We start from the raw sequence: 20,206 nt of genomic DNA, 5'->3' as shown, positions 1-20,206 counted from the left end.
GTTTATCAAATCTGAGCCACGCTGTGAAGCCTGTGCTCTTCTGGCTCTGCTCCTCTCCTCCAGAAGAGGAAAACAAGAAAATGCCTCAGGGGATATCTCAGCTCTTGAGGATGTAGAGCAGGTTGTGACTCAAAGGGGGAGACGCTGCTGCGGCTTCAGGGGTAGGAAGTGGAAAGGCTTCATACAGCGCCTGTCCCCCAAACCCAAGTCTTCCCTGCTTCCTCCCACGAACCCCTACGACATCGCCGGAAGCCCACATGTTCACCATTAGAAAGTCATTCATGCAGCCCTGAGCACTGGCCCAGGCAATGAGGACCACAGTATATCATCCCCAGGCCCGCAGGAGAGAAATGCACAGGCTCCTGTGTGGACATCCTAATCAGTGCCAGCCCATGGAACTGACGTCAGCACCAGAACAGTGCCTCATCCAGGGGAGCAATCATCAAGGTCAAGAGCAGGGCAGGGCCAGCTGTCCCTGGATTATGGTCACCAGCTTGGGAATGGCAAAGTGCCTGGTAGGGCTCTATGTAAGCACATGGGTCCTGGCATGGGCAAAGGCCCATCAACCTGGATGTGCAGGGTCTATCTATCTTGAGGCGGCTGAGGCCAGGTCAGGAGCCTCTAAGCAAAGGGATGTAAGTGTTGGTGATGGGGCTTAAGGTCAAGCTGAGGTGCTCCGACTTTCGCCCGAATCTGTAAGAAACCACTGGAACGTGCTTAAAGCAAGGGCATGTGCAATTAAAATTCCCTGGGGGTGTGGCTGGGGTTGGGGGTGTCCACATCTGTATTGAAGATTCCACAAACTGATGGACAGAGTAGATGATTCTGATTGTGGAACATTAGAATGCTGCAGATTGAGAGCCAAAAGTATTTTAGGCTATCATCAGTCTCCTTAACAGTCATTCACCACTGACCTCTATTTCTAACTAGGGTCTTTGTGACCATTAAAAACTTGGGAACTAGCCGGGCAGTGGTGGTGCACGCCTTTAATCCCAGCACTCGGGAGGCAGAGCCAGGCGGATCTCTGTGAGTTCGAGGCCAGCCTGGGCTACCAAGTGAGTCCCAGGAAGGCGCAAAGCTACACAGAGAAACCCTGTCTCGAAAAACCAAAAAAAAAAAAAAAAACCAAAAAAACTTGGGAACTATATTCGCTTAACAGACTGCTGCCTTCCACCAACCTAACAACTAAGAGTGTCATGAAACAGCATCTAGAACCAATGGCAGAGATTTCTCCTCTTTGCTGTAACCCATCTATTTGATGTCCCCATCAATATATTTGGTAAATGCTCTGATTTATGATTTTCTGTTGTTCTGTGACTATTAAAAAAAATGTAACCTTTCCACACTGGAGCCTGTTAATCTGGACAATCTGAACCATGTTCCCTGCCCGTGGTCACTCATTTGGCTCGGAACAGGCTATGTCTTACTCCTTTGGGAGCATGAGCTGAGTTTTGCATTGCTGAGTGTATCTGACCCCATCAGCCATGGCTGGAACCCGGATGGCTTTGGATACTGTCTGGCTTTGTGTGTTCGCCAGAAGGGAACGACGTGGGCTAGGCAGGCGGGAACATGCCCATGGTAACGCCTTGAACTTAGGCCTTCATTTGCTGGTGGTTGCTGCCAAGTCTTTGTAAGGGCGTTTAGTTTTGTTTGCCTCTTTGTTTCTGAGCAACAAGGTCTTGCCATGTAGCCTGGGCCTCACAAACACGGTTAAGTTTACTTGTAAGCAACTGGACCCTCAATTGTAGCCTGAGCAATGCAGATAATTACTTAGTCTGCAAAGGATTGTTGAGTGGTGGCAGCAAGCCAGGGACTGTTCTAGAAGCTGTGGGTACTACAGTGAGAAACGTTTCCCTCCCTGCTCTCAGATGACAAGAAGGTGACCTAGGCCAGGCGAAGCCTTGTCCTCTGTGTGGTGCCCCAGGAGGCTGCCTCCTGGTCACAGGACAGCTACAGACACTGGGGATCTTGGATGAGACAGGAAGCAGGAGAAAGAGGTGGCAAAGCCTGATCTGTTCCTTCCTGTACCCTCAGATCCTCCATGATGTTCTACCTCTGGGAGACTGGACCTGCACTTGAGTTTCCATGATTAGTTAACTGGGTCACTGTTTATCACCTGGGGTCACCCAGCTTATATCAGAGTTAGGTTTGCAAGGGAGAAGGGAGATGGACCCATGGTGGTTTCAATGAGAATGCTCCCCCACAGACTCACATGTTTGAATGTTTGGTCCCCAGTTAGAACTGTTGGGGAAGAATTAGGAGGTGTGGGCTTGTTAGGGAAGATAAGGCCTTGTTGGAGGTGTGTCAATGGGGGTGGGCTTTGAGGTTTCAAAAGCCCACATCAGGCCCACACCAGTCTCTCTCTCTCTCTCTCTCTCTCTCTCTCTCTCTCTCTCTCTCTCTCTCTCTCTCTCTCTCTCTCTCTCCCTTCAGCTTATAGATAAGATGGAAGCTCCCAGCTACTGCTCCAGTGCCATGCATGTCTGCCTGCCACCACGCTCCCCACTATGGAAGTCATGGACTCACCCTCTGAAACTGTAAGCAAGTCCCCAATTAGATACTTCCTTTTATAAGTTACTGTTGTTTTTGCTTTCACTCTCTTTTGGGGGGCCCGCCGTCCAGCTCCCAAATAAATCACTCACGGAGGCCTAGTCTTAATTATGAATGCCTGGCCTTAGTTTGGCTTATTTCTAGCCAGCTTTCCTTAACTTATCCCGTCTACCTTTTGCCTCTGGGCTTTTCCCATTCTCTTACTTCTGTAAATCTTACTCCTACTCCATGGCTGGCTGTGTGGCTGGGTGGCTGGCCCCTGATGTCCTCCTCCTTCTCTGGCTGCTGCTTCCTCTCACTCTTCCATTTCTTCTCCTTCTATATAAACTCTCCCTGCTAGCCCTATCCTTTCTCCTGCCTGGCTATTGGCCAGTTCTTTATTAGACCATCAGGTGTTTTAGACAGGCACACAGTAACATAGCTTCACAGAGTTAAACAAATGCAACGTAAACAAAAGTAACCCACCTTAAAATAACATTCTACTACAAGTCACCTTGGTCATGGTGTTTCCTCACAGCACTAGGGCAGTAACACAGACAGAGGCCATGCAGGTTGAGGGTGGGCTTCTGCCTCTGTTGTTATGGGTTAAGACAGACCCCAGCCAACAGCAATGGGTGACTCCTAGTAGGACTGTCCAACCAACAGTCGCCTGTTTTCAAGATGGCAGGAGATGAAACTCAAAATCAGGCAGAACCACTAAGTCAGTGTTGCCTGTCTACTGAGGTCTCTTCAAAGCACTAGGTCGGTAGGACATGTGAAGGGGGAAGTAATGACCTGGCCTCAGGAGACTGTCAGACTGGCCAGAGACAACACACACTGGAAACAACCTGTGTCCATGAGAAAGTGAAAAAGGATATAGAAGACCCAGGCATGATGGTGTTGCACACACACAGTCCTGGCATTCAGGAGGCCAAGGAAGGAGAATCATTAAGTTCAAGGCCAGCCTGGGAAACTTTGTGAGACCCTGTCTCCAAACAAGAAGTGAAAAGAGGGCTGAGGATACAGCTCAGTAACGAATCACTTGCTTAGTATGCACGATGCCCTGGGTTCCATCACCAGTATGGGAGACAAGGAGACCAGTGCTTGCTGTGATTATACGTGTGGTCGAGCTGGGTAGAAACACAGACTAAGGCACTTACCTAAGATCTTAAGAGAGGTGCTGTCATGAGCCTTTCTCTGCCCCGTGCTGAGGCACCTGGATCTTGCCTTTTGTATTTCCACTGACCCTGCTACCACTCAGGAATGTCTGAATCCTTCCTCTTCTGCAGTCATGGCTCTTAGATCCAGCAGCTGACTTGGCCTTGCTCAGAGTCCTGGGTTGAGGCATCCATGGTTACCCAGATCCTTCCAGGCCAGAGAGTTTCAAAGCTCCACCACGCACCAGGAGGAGGGAGGAGGAAACTTGAAAGCCATTCCTGCCATAGCTGCAGCCTTACAGTTCTCCAGGACTGAGCCATTAACCACCCAATTACCAGCCAGTTGGCTCGGATTTTGGCTGCTGAGTCTATGTCTTCTCCTCCTCAGCCCTGGAGGGCCCAGATGGGGCTCCTCAATCCCAAGCTGTCCAAGGGGAGGCGTGAAAGGGCTCTCTGCAAACAGGTCCCGCATCTTTCCCACCTGGAGCCCCAGCCCTGCTGCCAGTGAGTGCTAAGAGGACACTCACTCCCAAGAGACTCCGCTTTCAGAGTCCCTTAGCACGTGGTCACATTGGGATTGTGTAGCATCTAGCAAATTATATTTTTACCAGATGGGCTAATGAAAGAAAGGATCATGAAATATCCAGCTTTTCTGAGGTTACACTACAGGTCTAGAACCCGATTTGCCCCATTTAAGAAAAACAAAACACACACACACACACACACACACACACACACACACACACACACACACGAATCTCAATAAGCAATGTATGTTTTTAAATGGTTTTATTTTTATTATTTTTAATTATGTATATATGTGTGTCTGAGGAGGTGCCAGGTTCCCTGGATCTGGAGTTACAGAAGGTAACTGATAAGGTGCCTGATACGAAGGCTGAAAAACTGAACTCAGGTCCTCAGAAAGAGCACCAAGTGCATTCAAACTCTGCATCATCCCTCAAGCTCAGGCTGGCTTTGAACTCTGAATGTAGCCAAGGGTGACCTGAACTTCTCTTCCTCCTGCCTTCACTTCTCAAGGCTCGCAAGTGTGTGCCACTGTCCTCAGTTTGTGCCACACTGGTGGTCAAGCCCAGGGCTTCATGCATGCTAGGCAAACGCTCTGCCACCGGACTCCACAGCCAGCCTGAGCACCATTGTCTTGGCATCCAGCTACTAGCAAACTTGGGATTGTCTCAGCTTTCTCTTTATCTGCTCAGTTTCCTGCCAGGCTCCTACCTGTGCTCCTTCCTACCATCTATTCTCTGACATGGCGCCTGCACTGTCCTTCAAAATCCAGCCCTAGGGAGTGCGCCCTGCTTCCCTCCCAAATTCATGCTCATCGGGCTTCTGTGCTCGTGTGTGTGTGTGTGTGTGTGTGTGTGTGTGTGTGTGTGTGTGTGTGGTGTGTGTGTGTGTGTGTGTGTGTGTGTGTGTGTGTGTGTGTGTGTGTGTGTGTATGAACTAGTCAGTGTCTAGAATCTTTGTACTGGCCTGTGCACACTCTTCTTGCCGAACTAAATTCCTGGAGGCAGCTTCTCTGTGTCTATCCACTGAGAGTCCGTGGTTTGGTCCATAGTGATTAGAACCAAGGGATTAGACCCACAGTGATATGTACCCTAATGACAACTTTCATGTGAACACTGTTTTACTGATCCACTGCTGTGACATGCCCCTCAAAAGGGGAATGACTAAACACAGGCTCACCATGTTTTGCATATATGATTGCTTGGATCTGAGAGGAAGTTCTTTTCATGTGAGTTCAGGTGGGACCTAGGTCGTGTGAGGCAGGACTGCACCGAGTGTCCAGGATGGACCACTGGCATGACAGGTTTCTTGGAGAGAGATTGGCAGCTGGCTTAGCTTGGGACTCTAGGATGGCTGGTCCACCCTCTCCTCTGAATCTCTGGTTTTCATGAGGCTCTTTATGTATGGTATCCAGGCCAGAGATGCTCTCGGCTCCTCAACGTGTACACAGAAATTTCCAGAGCATTGTGGGGCAGGCTCAGAACTGGTCCACAGTCATTTCTATCAGTTCTTACCAGCAAAATCAAGTCACAAGACTGCTCAGATTTGATGTCGGGGAGAGCAGATAAGGCTTTGACTGGGCGGGGTGAGGGGTTGATCAGGAGAGAGCATGGAACCCTTACTTTCCCTTGACAATTGCTTAGTCACATTCTGTGGAGGCTGCAGGCTTGCTTTCTAGAATGCCAAGATTTCTACAAAAGCCAAGCTGTCTCTTAGACTATTTTTATCAAGAGTAAGAACACACACACACACACACCACACACACACACACACCATTGGAATGCTGCCACGCCTGCCTGTAAGACTTTTTAAATTGAAGACTGAGGGAATGGCTCACAGGGAAGGATGTGTTTGCTGTGTAAGCATGAGAACCTGAGTTCAGATCGCCAGCATCCACAGAAAACTCTGGAGGTAGAAATGTGCACCTAGAACTCCAGTGTCGGGGGGAGGCAGTGACAGGAAAATCCTGGAGGCTCCCTGGCCCATCCAGTCCTGCTGAATTATGAACTTCAGGTTCAGTGAGAAGCCCTGTCTCAAAAAATAAGGTGGAGGGACCAATAAGATGGGCTCAGCAGGAGAGGGTACCTGTAGCTAAGGCTGACAACCTTAGTTCAGGTCCCAGAACCCACACAATGAAAGAAGAGAACTGACTCCCACAAGTTGTCCTCTGAGTCACACACACACACACACCACCACACACACACACACACACACACACACACACACAAGCTTTTCAAGAGAAGGAAGGTAGTTTATGTGTTGCGATGCAGAGCATACACATCACTGTTTTCAGTTGCTCACTTATAAAGGTGTCTAGCTTAAAGGTACTGTCTTAGTTAGGGTTTCTACTGCTGTGAAGAGACACCATGACCACAGCAACTCTTACAAAGGAAACATTTCATTGGGGTGGCTCGCTTACAGTTCAGAGGTTCAATCCATTATCATCATGACAAGGAGCATGGCAGTGGTGGAGGCAGACGTGGTGCTGGAGCTGAGAGTCCTTACATCTTGCAGGTAACAGGAAGTTGACTGGCTGTCACACTAAGGGAAGCCTGAAAAAAAAAAAAAGAGACCTCAAAGCCCGCCCCCACAGTGACACACTTCCTCCAACAAAGCCACACCTCCTGGTAGTGCCACTCCCACTGAGGGCCATTTTCTTTCATACCGCCACAGGAATCATCTCTCTTGATCTCAATTTCTACTCCATTTGCAGGTGAAGAGACTCCAGTGTTAAGTAATCGGCCCAAAGCGGCAGAGTTCATTTAACCCATAGGGGTGATAAAAATGACTGGAGGTGTTTTCTACAGAAACCGAGATCCTGGGCTGAGGATGTAGCTAAGCTGGTGGAAGGCTTGCTTAGCAGGCACAAAGTCCTGGGGTCCGTCACAGCACTGCATAAACTGACCTAGTGTGGGGGGCATGTGTCTGTCATCCTGACACCCCGAGACTTGGAGGCAAGAGGATCAGAAGTTGGATCATCCCCAACTACATAGGCAGTTCAAGGCCAGCCCGGACTCCAGGAGAACCGGCTTTAAAAATGAACAATAACAACAAACTGTGATACTCAAAGGCGGAATTCCTGGCAAGGTATCTTAGCCATGACCCCGATTCCACCATAGGAGAAAAATGGAAAAGGAAGTGTGGGACATGACACACACACAGTAGCTGTGCATTGAGTGTGAACCTCCAAATTTCCCCACAGCTTGCTAACCTTGGCTTAAAGAATGCAGCCGTGACTGTTTGGAGGGCATGACTGATTCACTTTCCCAGTGGCCATGAGGCCTGGAGGGCTGCTCGGGAGGGCTTGTTCCCCTCCACCACATGCCCTTCCTTGCTGATATCTCACATAACAGTCATCTGGTTTTGCGCAATCTGTTCCTGGAAAGCAGAGGGAAGGAACAGATTGACGCATCGCCTGTGTGTGGCCAAGCGATTTATTTTTAATGTGACTAAACAAGACACACACCTGCCTATGGAAACGCAGTCACATTGACGCATCGGGGACTCAGATGGCCGTCCAGGCAAGGAAAAGACAGAGGAGGCAGAAAGGAGTAGGGCTAAAGAGAGGAGAGGGATGGGGGAGAGCAGAAAAAGAAAGAAGATAGAGGAGGGGAGAGGAGAGGAGAGGCGGGGAGGGGAGGGAAGGACGAGAGAAGGAATAGCCTAGGCTAGCTCCTAACAGTCGAGGGGGTTGGTAGCATCTACCAAACACATGGGCAAATGGTCCATGTGCCCTTCACTTAGCCTTCCTGGAACTTAACATCTCATACTTGACCACCACTCCTGTGACTTCATCCTGTGCAGCATGCCCCACCTTCACAGTGCCAAAGCAGTGGGATGCAGATCACTAGACATCCTCAGTCATTTTCACCTCAGCAAGAAAGGACCTGGGAAATAGTTTATGAATTTGTCTTTCTTTTTTCTCTCCTTCTTTGTTTCTTCCTCCTTCCCCCTCTTTCTTCTTCTTTCTTTCTTCTTCTTTCTTTCTTTTCTTTCTTTCTTTCTTTCTCTTCTTTCTTCTTCTTTCCTTTCTTCTCTTTCTTTCTTCACGGCATGGAAGCATAGAAACAAAGCTTGTGAGAGCCTCTAGAAGGGAGAAAGGACGTAGAGGGGCTGTGGAGATCGTTTTGCTAAAGGGCTTGCTTTGCAAGTATGAGGATGCAAGTTTAGTTCCTTGCAAGCAGTGTGACAAGGCCAGCCATGGTGCCACATGCATGTGACACCAGCAGTGGGAGGCAGAGACAGGCAGATCCCCAGGGCCTGCTGGCCAGCCAGCCCAGCCTACTTGGAGAGAATCTGCCTCAAACAAACAATACCCAAGTGGATAACTCTTGAGAATAATATCTCACACACACACACACACACACACACACACACACACACACACACACACGCACTCGGAGGGTCACAAGAGGGCAGAGAGAAGAAGTGTAGATTTTTCTTTTCACCGCTCTTCTTCACAATTTTCCTGTTATGACAGCTGCTTTTACTGAGTGCCACCGGCATCTGGGTGTGTGGCACAGGCCGTGGGGGCATCACTGTCGACCCAGAGGCCTGGAGTCACATTGCAGAGTCTTCATTCTCCAGCCGTGTGTACGTGTGTACTCTGAGTCAGGCTTTCACAGATCCACTGCCCTCAGAACAATGTTTGGCACACAGTGAACACCAGCTGACAGAGTGAAGTAGCTGGGAGGGGACATGAGTGTAGATGTCTCACTCGAAGCTGTTTGCTGTAACCTGCTCCTAAATATCCTGCTACCTTCTCTCCCGTACTCTCCAGAGCAGTCTAGGAAGCTCGTGAACCTCTGGCTTTGGGAAGCTAATTATCCTCCAGCCCAGCTTTCTCCTTTACTTCCTGGGCTAGAACCATAACTAGAATCACCATGAGCCAGCACCACCATGAGCTAACATCACCACCAGTCAGCATCACCTTGAGTTAGCATCACCATGAGCCAGTATCACCATGAGCCAGCATCACCATGAACCAGCATCACCATGAGCCAGTATCACCATGAGCCCAGCATCACCTTGAGTTAGCATCACCATGAGCCAGCATCACCATGAGCTAACATCACCATTAGTTAGCATCACCATGAGCCAACATCACCATGAATTAGCATCACCATGAATTCACATCACCATGAGCCAGCATCACCATGAGTTAACATCACCATGAGTTAGCATCACCATGAGTTAACATCACAATGAATTGGCATCATCATGAGCTAACATCACCATGAATTAGCATCACCATGAGCCAGCATCACCATGATTTAGCATCACCATAAGCCAGCATCACCATGAGCCCAGCATCACCGTGAGTTAGGAGCCTCATGAGCTGGCAACCAAATTGATCCACTTTGTACACTGTTTTTCCTTCCAATGTATCCTCTTCCTAGGGAAGCTGAGATGCTTCCAAAGGCAAATGTTACCCCCTCCCCCCCCACACCACCTAGCCCCTGGGACTTTTCTGGTCAGGTTCACAGCTGGAGGCATATCTTTCTCCATAGCAACACCCTGTCTTGTTGTTTTCTAGTAATTTGGATTGTAGTAGTAGTATTTTTTTCCCCTTAGCAATTTTATTTCAATCTTCTCAGCCTGCTTGAGTAGTATTACAAAAGAGATTATAAAATCCTAAATGAAGGGGAAGCCCACCAGAATGTAAGATGCAGTATGGTGGGTGAGAGGGAGAAATGGATATTCAAGCATGGCGGTGAAGCCCTGTTAGAGGTCTCTAAAAGAATCATCTATGGGAACATGGATGACATTCCACTGGTCTTGCCTAGGGATCACAGTAAGAAGCAACCCATCCCCACCCCAACATCCCCCACCCCACTGGCCAGATCTGTGAGGAAGTGGGTACCAAGTCCTGGTCAAATTTCAGTAGGGGCAGAGCCCCATAGAGAAACTTAACTGCACCCTTGTGGAAAACGCTGCATGGGAAGCTGCCCAGACGATCAGTTCCCAGATTCCCAGCTGCCAAAATGTATGAGCAATTGTAGTATAAATTATATTGGTAAATTGCCATGTGCCGTCTGCACTCATCAAAAGCATGCTCTGGGGACTAGGCAGAGGCAGGCAGATCTCTGAGTTCAACGTCAGGCTGGTCAACAAAGCGAGTTCCAGGACAGCCAGGGCTACACAGAGAAACCCTGTCTCAAAAAACCAGAAATTAAAAAAAAAAAAAAAGACAGTAGTAGTCATTGCTTCTAATAGCACGCCACCCCCACCCCCCCACCCCCGCAAGAAATGTCACTCATAGAAGATTAAATAAATCACAATAAATTCACAAAAGACTGCGGAGCAGAAGGCATGTGTGTCCTGCCACTGACAGCTCCCCAAGACAGTACTACATAAAGCCGCAGCGCCTATCAGATGGTCCCAACTACACAAAACACAGGAAGTTATGTGAGCATGTACATATATACATGTATCTTAGATGTAATATACCCACATTTGCAGACCTACCTACCGACAAGTGGGCAAGTGCGTGCTTGCTAAACTACGGTGGGGTCTGCCCTTAGAGAAGGGGACAGGAGTCAGGAAGGAGCGTGGCGAGACGATGTTAACAACCTGGCTCGTAATTTCACGAACTATTTCAGCCTCTCGGTGAAAACGTGACTTAAAAAGAGACAGGCGGATAGACGGAAGGAGCTGAGGAGTGGGAGAGGCATTTTGTAAGTTCGTGAACCAGTGACCGTAGGCGACTTTTTAAAAATATTGCGACGCCGCCACCTCCCTCTGCCCTTGTCCTGCTGGGGCCTGGTCCGTGTTCTGGGTCTTCAGGATGTTCTGCTGAGGATGAAAACTGCCTGCTTGGTTCCTACCTCTCCTCATAGGCTATGCTAGGTTTCGAAGCCCATGGAGTGGGGACAGTAGTGTCTACAGTCTAAAGGATGAGACCCTCATATGGTGGACAGGGGACTCCAGGCAGAGGGGGAAAGCCCAAAGGTGAGCTTAGAGCAGGGAGGCCATGCCGGCAGAGACAGCAGTCCCCGGCCAGCCCTGGGAAGTTTAAGGAGATCTTCCTAAAGGCCTGGTGACAACAGTGTCAGGGCACAAAGGAGAGGCTAGAGAGGGTGGTACTGAGAAGATCCAGCTTTTTGTACCTACCGGGCATGTCTGCATGGAGCTGGAAGAAGCCCTCTTCCCTGGGATGGTGCCTCAGGTCATGGCACTTGTCTCCACCCTGACTGGGCTTGGGGATCTGGGAGTGCTCTCGGGACCAGACTCAGGTAGGTGGATCCCTGGCTCTCAGGCAGACCACACCAGGAGAGAACCAGTGTTGAGTGTTGAGAGCATCTTCAGAATATTACCTGCCAGTGTTGCCCAGAGACTGAGGCGAGTGTGGGCTGGTGTGAAGCGGAGCGCCACACCTGTGCTACCTTGACCTAATCGTGGATGCCGGACACTGCTGGGAACTCATTTTGTAACTTTGGCCTCTTTCACCATTGTTGACTTGTGAGCCATTAGGATGCCGTTCGGAGTCATTATGAACGTGGGTGTTCTGTGTCTGTGAAGAAGTGTGTTTTGAAAGAGGTCCATGCCCTCTAAGGTGCTTAAGGAGCTACTATGGTACTGCCTGTTCTCATGGTTGTGTTCAGTTTTATTTACATCTGTGTGCTTTTCTAGAAAAAGCTGCTCATGGCGACAACACTAATTATGAACACTTTTGCCAGTTTCAATCAAGTCAATGACATCTAATAAAATAATACATACTTAAAAAAGGGGGGAGAACCTGATTCCTCATTCTTCTCAACACCACCCCGGACCCCAACCCCAGGCAGACACATGGCTCTCCCTCCATCTCTGCAGCCACTGAATGAAAAAAAAAATGAGGCCATGATGCTCTCAGTTACGGTTGAGGAGAGGGTTTATTGTAGATATGTGGGCCAAGAGGCCAGGAGCAAGCCAGGAAACCAAGAGACCAAGAAACTGCATAGCTGGGCCCTGCATCTCACCTGGCAGCCCAGCAGAGCTGGCCCTGGTGGCATGAATGTGGGTGAGCCCGTTCAAGAGCATGAGAGCAGGAGAGTTGGCCCCACCCCTCACCTGGGCAGTGTGGGAGAGCTAGCCCCAAAGGCCTGAGTGAGGGTGAGCTGGCCCTGCCCCTTGCCAGGGCAGTGCTGGAGAACTGGCCCTGGTGTCATGGGTGCTGGAGAACTGGCCTCAATGGCATGAGCCATGAGGGGGAGAACTGATCCCACCCCTTGTCAGCTGCCTCAGGTAGGAGAGTTGGCCCTGCCCCTCAACCAAACACAGCAGGAGAGCTGACCCTGGTGGCTCGGTGCAGGAGATCATCTAACTAATTCAGCTACCACCCAGGCCCAGATTCAGGGCTTTGAGTTGGCCATCCCAGCATCTACCCCATCCAAGAACTGCTGGAACACGTGAAGGGGCTGGTTCTGCAGAACCAAAGCTGCAGGATCTCCACGACACAGGGCAACAACAGGATGTCCACGAGTCCCGTTGAGTATCCAGCATAGATAGTGCAGCAGAAGCCGGAAACCTCGAACCAGACCAATGACTCATTGCAATGAACATTTGCAAGTAAAGCTGTTTAGGCAAAGGGTCTACTGTGTGGCACATGGCGATACACCACAGCTACCATAGTGAGCCTTTTTTTTTTTTTTAATTCTTACTTAAAAAAAATTGTTTTCTTTTGGGAGGGAGGTTGCAAGGGCGGAGGGCAGATATGGAGGGAGGAGAGGTGAGTGGGATTGGGGTACATGACGTGAAATTCACAAAGTATCAATAAAAAGTTAGAGAGAGAGAGAGAGACAGAGAGACAGAGTGGGGGGCTGCATAGGGAAAATGGCTGGGTTATGGAGGAATCAGAGAAGCTGGGGGAAGGGAGGTGAAGTTCAGTGGCTGGAGAGGTTCAGAGTAGGGGGCGGGTTGAGAAGAGCTGAGAAGAGCCAGGACTCTGAACAGGTATTGGTTGTTAGGATCCTGCCCTCGCTCCTGTACATGTGCAGCTCAGGGTCTTGCGTCTTACATCACCAGGGGCGCTGACAACTACGTATGTGCCTTAAAAAGCCGGATGCAGACCCCACGCTCTCTCTCTCTGCTCTCTGCTCTGCTCTGCTCCCCTCTTCCCCCACTCCACCCTCTTTCTCTCTCTCCAGGCCTGACTCCCCTCTCTCCTATCCCCCCACTTCCTCCCAATAAAGCTCTCTGTAACTCTGGTAGTGGCTCCTGACTTTTCTGCTGGTAAGCAGCTCCGCCACCAGCACCATGCCCCACCACCACACGTCTTTCACCTTTCATTGGTGATGCTAAGAGGGACTGGTGTCCGATTTGATATGTTAAATAGGCACCCCAGTTAGCCATTTGCCTGAGACCTGACACCCACTTCCCATGGAAAAGTGGCACCCACGAGAGAGGCAGAACCAAGTTGTTTTTCTTTTTTGAGACAGGGTCACATGGAGTCCAGATTGGTCTCAGACTCACTGTGTATCCCAGAGTGACCTTGGACTTCTGATCCTCCTGCCTCCTGTCTAGGACTTCCTAATACTAGGCTAGCACTCTACCACTGAACTGATCTGGTTTAAGCACTCTACCAACTGAGCTAGTCTGGTTTAAGCACTTTACCAAATCTGACTCAAACCCCTCAGTGGCTCCTTGGGGCCACTGAGGAGCTCACAGCCTGACACATGGAGATCTTTAATGGCTCCCACCTTTCATGTGTGTGATGTTTAAATGAAATACTCTTCACCAAAGAGTGAATTTTTCATTACAGAAGTTTTAATTTTCTTTTCTTTTCCTCTCTCTCTCTCTCTCTCTCTCTCTCTCTCTCTCTCTCTCTCTCTCTCTCCAGAGTCTCACTGTGTGGCTCTGGTGGACCTGGTGCTTGCTATATAGACCAGCTGAGCTTAAACTCACAGAGATCCACCTGCTTCTGCCTCCTGAGTTTGTGGAAGTATTTCAGTAGCACACTTTAGCCTTTTCTTGTAACATTCTAACCCATCTATGATCTAGTAAGGTCTGCAAAGCCAGCGGATACCTCCTTATTAACTACCCATACTCAGCCTTGTCTCTTGTCTCTAGGCACAAACCCTACTCCCTTCTTTCTAGGTCCTCTGAGACCCAGCCCTCCCTCTCCATCACCTGGAGCCTTGAGGGCCTGGTTCCCCAGCCACTGGTTTTCATTCCCACAGGACCCTCCCCATTCTCCATTCCAGCTTCCTGTCCACACAGGTTAGGGTCCACACCTGTGCAGGCCCAAGGCTGAGAGTGGAGAGTCGATTCCTGTTCTGCAGTAGAGGGATTCCCAATTCTGCTCTGTTCCTTTCTCTGTGCTGAGATTTCAAAAGACAGAAAGAACTCCTTGTCTGTTTGCCTCACAATTTTTGTCCTTAGGACCTGGCCCCGGGACCAAGATGCCCCTGTGCTCAAAGGCAATGCATCAGTATTTGAAATTAGCCATTATCCTCAGCAAATCAGAAAGTACCAAAGAAAAAGCAGGGAAGTCATTCTGTCACGGAGCGCAGCCTAGCAGGCTTGCAGTGCATCTCCTGTGCTCCACACAGGCAAGGCTCCGTCCATGCCAACTTCTGTGTTAAAATGAACCTGCCCCCCACCTAACTGCTGGCCCCCTAAAGGAAACCAATTATCGAGCCCTTTCCCTGTGTGTCTGTGATCACCACAGAAATATCACCAGTGGCCAGTGCCAGCAGGATTAGCTCTGCAAAGCATTTTAAAGTTTAGCTAGAAAGCCTCTGAAAATGTCAACAGCGCCACTCCGTCTCCTGCAAACCAGTGTTCCAATCAGCAGGGCTGCCTTTTCCAGCTCGTGGATCAGTGGCATTTTAAAAAGTCCCCACATAATCGCTTCTCTGGGAGAAAAATACCAAAAGGCAGAGAGGAGAGGCAACAATAGTCACAGCTTCCAACCACACACGGCCTGGCCTGCAGTACTTCCTGCCTCCAGGTGCCACACTGCCTCCAGGCTGCACATCCAGACTGAGCGAGGCTCCTGGGAGTCACTCAGCTTCATTGGAGACCTGGCCTGGAGACACTTTCCACAGCACCTCTGTGAGCTGCTTTTCTTGATGCTGTGACCTGACCACAACTTAAGGAAGTGTGTGTGTGTGTGTGGGGGGGGGGGGGGACGGACAGATTGAGGGAGGAAGGGAAGGAGGGAGGGAAATTTAACTTTGGCTTACAGCTTGAGAGTGTCGTCCATCATGATGGGGAAGACATGGCTGGAAGAGTCTAATGAAGAGCCCAGGAAGAGGAAAAATGGTACGCCTGTAGCCTGATAATGGCCTTAAAACAAGTTACCTGACCCTTCGCCCTACAGTCTCCCAGTTAGAACAGACCCAGGCTATGTAAACATCTTGAACTAACACCCTGTAATCAGAGATTATAAATCATCACACCAAGGGTGAACTCCACAGGGGTGGTAGAGTCTAACCCTGGGAATGCATTCCCGAGGAACTGTAAATCCCGATATATGCTCTCTGCCCTGTGTATAATCGTTGGCCATAAAAGGATGCTTATAGGCCCTCATCAGGGTCACAGAGTCAAATAACTCTCTGTGGTCCTAACGAGTTAGAAGTTTTTTTGTCTCCCCACCTCCGAGTGTTTCTAATAAAGTTGCTTCTGGTTAATAGACTTCAGTGGTCTGCTCCCCATTATTTGTGCGATTCCAGGACCCAACACATGAGGCAGCTAATCACATTGCACCCACGGTCGGGAGCAGTGTGGGGGGTGGGGGGAGAAACATATTTACAACAGCTCTCCCTACCTCAGGTAACCTAACCTTGCAGACACACCTGTGGTGATTATAAATTCCTTCGTGTTGAAAATCAAGAGAAACCACCATGATACCCTGTTTCCTTATGGGGAACTAGCCCTTGTATCCCACTGGGGTTCAGTATCTTAGACCATGAGGGGTCAGTTACAGGAAAAAAATATACTGTTCTGTCACATGTCCTGTAGCTTAACTCTTCTCTTCCTCTTGATGGCCAGGTGTAACCATATAACACACAATTCTGGAAATTTCTCAGTTGAAGGCAGAAAATACTGCTTTTTTATTCTTATGGGGGAGCTATTAGGGTGCCTGTCTATTGGGTTCCAGGCATAGCAGCTGGCAGACCTGAGGGGATTTCCAACCGAAGTTACTAATAGAAATGACATACTGGGGACTTTTCAAAGAAACTGCTAAAAGAGAATGGCTTGTGCTTGGTGCTTCCAAGGGTTGCAGCAGGTTCTCACAGCTGTGAGGAGAGAAGCAGTGAGGCCAGGTCTAGAGGAAGTGTTAGACTAGGGGGTCAGCTCTCAGCCTTGGGTCTGCACAGGAAGCAGCTCCTAGGAGGACTCAGGATGAAGGCATAAAATGGCATGCTAAGGACGCAGTCTCTACATCAGCCACCAGTCCCTCAGGGGCATAGATCTAAAGATCTTAACACTCCTGGGCCTTTCACATGTTTAGATAGTACCAGGTCACTGAGCTACCATGGCACCCCCTAAGACATCTAGCCTTAGATATAGACAAGCTGCTCTTTAGGAGCTTAATGCCTGGTTCCTGGCAGAAGCCAGCTGCAGAGTTTCCGATCATGACCTTCAACCATCCTGAGGTGGGTTCCAAGACTAATGGCACACCACCATAATCTGATGAATTTTATTTATTTATTTTTCGCACCTTGTTGTTTTTGTTTGTTTGTTTTTGAGACGAGGTCTCATGTCTAATCTTGACATCCCTATGTAGTCAAAGACAATTTTGAACTTCTTCCTTTGAGATTCATTCATTCATTCATTCATTTACATGTATGCATGCGTGCATGAGGTTAAGTGCACCACTTGCGTGAAGGTGCCCTTGAGGAACTGAAGTTACAGGTGGTTGTAAAGCTGCTTGATGCAGAGAACCGAGTTGCTGGGATCTGAGCAGTGAGTGCTCTTAATCGCTGAGCCATCTCCCTAGCCCTGACTTTGAACTTCTAAGCTGCCTGCATCTATTTCCCAAATGCTTCGATTATAGGTATGCTCTACCATACCTGGTTTTAGGCAGTGCTGAGGATCCAAGCCAGGGCCCTGCTTCGGTACTCTACCCACTTAATTACCTCTCATTCCCGTGCTGTTTGAGACAGGCTTGCCTTGAGTTCCCTGTGCAGCTGAGGATGACACTGAGCTTCTGATTCCCCTGCCTCCACCTTCCAAGTTCTGGGATTACAGGTGTGAACCACCACACCCAGCAAATTTTTTTAATAAGTTTATTTATTTATTTATTTATTTATTTATTTATTTATTTATTTATTATGTATACAGTGTTCTGCCTGCATGTACGCCTGCAGGCCAGAAGAGGGCACCAGATCTCATTACAGATGGTTGTGAGCCACCATGTGGTTGCTGGGAATTGAACTCAGGACCTCTGGAAGAGCAGCCAGTGCTCCTAACCGCTGAGTCATCTCTCAGACCCCACACCCAGCAAATTTTAAGGACAAACGTACATTCTCCCAGATGCAACATGACCTAGCAGGGTGGAGCCAGGGTGCCAGATACTGTCAAAAGTTCTCTTTGGGATTCTGCCATGTTCCAGGCTTCCAAACCTTCCACCAGTCCAGGCATCACCAGTATAAGACTCATATAAATCATTGTGTCTGGTCATTTTACCCAGGCTTCTCCCTGGGTCTGGACTCATGGGCCCCCAAATATTTTTGTTGTTATTGTTTTGAGACGGAATCTAGCTGTGTAGTCCTCCTCAGTCTGGTACTTATGAAGGCCAAGCTGGTCCCGAAATTACCAAGAACCTCCTACCTTTGCCTCCGAGGTGCTGGGATTATAGGCATATTCTATGACACCCAACCTGAAAATCTGGTTGATTTTGGTTTTTGGTTTCTCTCTCTCTCTCTCTCTCTCTCTCTCTCTCTCTCTCTCTCTCTCTCTCGCCCCTCTCTCTCTCTCTCTCTCTCTCTCTCTCTCTCTCTCTCTCTCTCTCTCTCTGTGTGTGTGTGTGTGTGTGTGTGTGTGTGTGTGTGTGTGTGTGTGTGACTTTTATGGTTTTGCATACGTGGGGGTGCACACACATGCAGAAGACTGGGGTTGATATCAGGAATCACCCTTAATCACTCTTGCATCTTATTGATTATGCAGAGGGTCTTGTTCTGCGGAACTTTCAGCTCACTCCTGCTTGACCCAGAAGGCCCCATGCCTCTCTCTCCAAACCCCACCCTCTCAGAGAATCTCCAACAAAGAAAAAACACCAAAAAGCCCAGTTCTGCATTCTTGGTGGCTGTGGCAGCTCCTCCTTTGAAGTTGCCAGCAGCCCAAGACCTCGCCTAAAGTGGTCAGCTTTTGACCATAATTGGGCACAAACCCAGCTTGTGGAGGACTTGTCATCAATCCTCACCTACAGGCTGTATAAGCTCCCTGCTTTAGTTGGGACAAATGACTTCTCCAGCCTGATCTCTGGGGCTGGAGGACTCACTCGGGAGTTGCTTTGTTTAAATAAACCTGTTCTTTTACTTTTTCAGTTTGGCCTGACCTGATCTGACTTACTGTGTCAGCGGTGGAGAAACCTATAATTATGATACAGAAAACCTATTAGATCTCTCAGTCAAATCCAGAGCTCACTGACAGAGCTAGTCAAGGGATAGTCTCCTCAGCCAGCTTGCTCTGGGATCCTCTGTCTACCTTCCAAGGCTAGAATTCCAGGCAGACCATCACATCCAGAATTAACGTGGTTTCTGGGGATCTGAATTCTAGTCATTATACATAGTGCACAAGGCTTTTACTCCAAGCCTCTCTCCAGCACTCTGAAAATCTGTTTTTAAAGCAGTCCTTGGTGGTTGTTCTGGCCAGGTAAGCTTGAATGAACACCCACAACTGTAATAAAACGTTCTGTTTTCATGTAATATAATGGTGACCATCGGTCCTCTGACCTACTGTGACCTTGTTTATGTGTATGCTATTGGGACCATCAATTAGGTTGTAAATTTAAAGAGGAAAGGGGCCTTGATCTGTCTTCTGTGGTATCCCCAGCATGGAGAAGATGTGAGCAAACATTGAGTTTTTGATATATGGGTAGTGCTGAATGAACAAATAAACGTGTTTCTTCGATTCTCCCATTTCTACCCTGTAAAGCCAGTTAAGGATGAAATAAAACTTTAGGGGCTGGCAAGATAGCTCATGGAGTAAGTAAAGATGCTTGCTGCCAAGCCTGATGACCTGAGGTTGGTCCCTGAGGAAGGTGGGTGCCACACGATGGATGGAGAGGACCAATTCCACAAAGTATTCTCTGACCTCCACACGAGTGTCGGAGCATGCACCCCCCCCCCCCCATAACAGAAAGAAAAAAGAAAAGAAAAATATATGTGAACTCACATGCTTGACTGTCTTCATTCACTCATCAAGTTTATTTGTGGAGCCTCGAAGACACAGATAATAAGCAGTGTTCAGGAGAAGAGTGTCCCCAAACATCCTGGAGAAATTCCCCTACCCCTGGACAATGTCTGCTTCCTTGCAAGTCTTCCACAGCTAACAGCCTCGGGCCTGGGTAGAATCCTGCACGATCTGTTTCCACAGAAGTTGTGCACATTCAGAAAACATTTACTCTGTAACTACCAGCTTCCAGAGAGTGCCCCCGGGAATTTAGTGAGAGATAGCAAAACAGCCCTTCCCTTGGAGGCAATTCTAGTTAGTGAACGCTGGCTGTGGAAGTGGGCAGTTCCAGGACAGGGGGATAACAAGGGCACTGGCTTTAAGGTGCCTCTGCTCAAAGATGTGCTATTACTTTATGTTCTGCTGGGGAAAATGCTGCCAGCCGAACTGTGATGGGCCGAGGGTTAAAAGACACTTTCTAGTTTCAGCGTTATAAAAATGGAGCGGTGTGGGGGTGGATACAGGGTGGAGATGTAGCTCAGCTGTCAGAGTGCTGGTCTCACTTAGATGAGATGTGGTGGTCTACACCTGTAATCCTAGCACTCTGGAGACAGAAGCAGGGGGATTAGGAATTCAATTTTATTCTCAGCTACAAAGTAAGTTCTAGGCTA

At 48.9% G+C, this 20,206-nt stretch overlaps 2 long non-coding RNA genes across 3 annotated transcripts; one reads left to right on the top strand and one right to left on the bottom strand.

The window, feature by feature from the left end:
* Positions 1–1,116: 1,116 nt before the first annotated feature.
* Positions 1,117–19,981, bottom strand: LOC128125641 (uncharacterized). The gene is made up of 3 exons (XR_008223206.1): positions 19,539–19,981; positions 3,690–6,763; positions 1,117–3,199 (listed from the first exon to the last, which is right to left on the bottom strand). It is a non-coding gene; the product is annotated as an uncharacterized LOC128125641 (long non-coding RNA).
* Positions 12,710–15,830, top strand: LOC128125644 (uncharacterized). Of its 2 annotated transcripts, XR_008223209.1 has the most exons (3): positions 12,710–12,823; positions 14,032–15,294; positions 15,382–15,830. It is a non-coding gene; the product is annotated as an uncharacterized LOC128125644 (long non-coding RNA). The 2 variants fall into 2 exon arrangements; XR_008223207.1 differs by lacking the exon at positions 12,710–12,823 and having other exon boundaries at positions 13,292–15,294.
* Positions 19,982–20,206: the final 225 nt, after the last annotated feature.

Source organism: Peromyscus californicus, unplaced genomic scaffold (assembly GCF_007827085.1).
Source record: "Peromyscus californicus insignis strain IS unplaced genomic scaffold, ASM782708v3 Scaffold_11__1_contigs__length_118956290, whole genome shotgun sequence".
Lineage (NCBI taxonomy): Eukaryota > Metazoa > Chordata > Mammalia > Rodentia > Cricetidae > Peromyscus > Peromyscus californicus.
The sequence above is the reverse complement of the archived record's forward strand: the minus strand, read 5'-3'. Positions and strand labels throughout refer to the sequence as shown.